Source organism: Anopheles funestus (assembly GCF_943734845.2).
Source record: "Anopheles funestus chromosome X unlocalized genomic scaffold, idAnoFuneDA-416_04 X_unloc_35, whole genome shotgun sequence".
Taxonomy (NCBI): domain Eukaryota; kingdom Metazoa; phylum Arthropoda; class Insecta; order Diptera; family Culicidae; genus Anopheles; species Anopheles funestus.
The window spans coordinates 150,001-151,427 of NW_026045160.1; the positions used below are offsets into that span (position 1 = coordinate 150,001).

At 49.7% G+C, this 1,427-nt stretch overlaps 1 non-coding gene across 1 annotated transcript; it reads right to left on the reverse strand.

The window, feature by feature from the left end:
* Positions 1-972: 972 nt before the first annotated feature.
* LOC125773471 (5.8S ribosomal RNA) lies at positions 973-1,130 on the reverse strand. Its single transcript, XR_007420131.1, has one exon. It is a non-coding gene; the product is annotated as a 5.8S ribosomal RNA (ribosomal RNA).
* Between the last annotated feature and the right edge of the window lie 297 nt (positions 1,131-1,427).

The window sequence follows — 1,427 nt, forward strand, 5'->3', positions numbered from 1 at the left end:
GGTTAGTGCCGTTCTACGGGCCTATCACCCTCTCTGGGTAGATGAGCCACCTTCAAGTTGAACTTGAACTGTTTGCACCGTGCATAGTAGATAATGGTCGTTCCAGTACACGGAATCGGACAGGTGCAGTTACACACCGTCCCTACGTGCTGAGCTTCTCCCGTTTCGCTCGCAGCTACTCAGGGAATCCCGGTTGGTTTCTTCTCCTCCCCTTATTAATATGCTTAAATTCTGGGGGTTGTCTCACATCACTTGAGGCCTACAACAAAATCAGTCACATTCCATTCGTTTCGAACCCGGGGCATAGCGAACCGATATATACGCAACAACACTTCACACACACACACACACACGGATTGGGCAATTTACGGTCATTTTTGAATCAACGATGGCCCCCCCGAGCACGTTGTCCGAATATCACTCCAATAAGGACAACGAGTTCCGCTCGGCATCGTTTTGATTCGATCTCTCAACAACAACTCCCGGTCGACTTGGTCGACTTGGACCCACGATGTCTCCCCCCGAGCATGTCGAGCCAACTGCACCACTATTGTATTGGACAACATGTTCCCCTCGGGCATCGATGGGTTAATCATGCACCACTATTATAAAACCCTTTGACGTTTTCCCCCAAGCACGTTGATCCAGTATTACGACGGATACGGTCAACGAAATCTTGGACATCAAAGAGGTTTTCGATTGAATTTCCCCATGTTTCACAACGTACTCTTAGCGGTATCCTACGATACGTCTCACTCTATTTGTGTGTGTGCGCGTTTACGTGCGTGCGATTTATGCGGTTCACCCCTTTACTTTCAGCGCCCTGCGGTCCCAACAAAGGTCCCGAGCACGCCATTATGCACAGTGTGGAAGCGTGTTTCCCCCACGACACTAGACGGGCTGCTCGCCATAGTGTTCTATTGTGGCACGCTCCACCCTGAAGTTTGGTTTGTTGTATATCAAGGAATTGATAGGCACTCAAGAATGTGTGCATCGGCCGGGTTTAATCGTCCGACGCGCAATATGCGTTCAACTTATCGGTGTTCATGTGTCCTGCAGTTCACATTGTGACGCGCATTTAGCTGCGGTCTTCATCGATCCATGAGCCGAGTGATCCCCTGCCTAGGGTTTTATAGTAAGGTTCCCAATGTAACACAATCCCGGTGGTACGTCCAAAGACTAACTTTCTGACTAAGTTGTCTTTATTACCCAATAGTCCCAGGCCTTGTGACTTGTGGCTCATGTCTACGCCCATGGCCACCATTCGCTAAGATAGTTTTGAAGTCACTTTGAAGGCCCAGGAACAACTCTCTTAGCACATCGGTTAACCTGGCGCCGCAGTCAACTCATGTGCTTGGATCGGATCGAGCTATTGAGTATTGGGCCTGCATACTCGCTCATCCGTATCCTTTGCGTACCGCCCCATG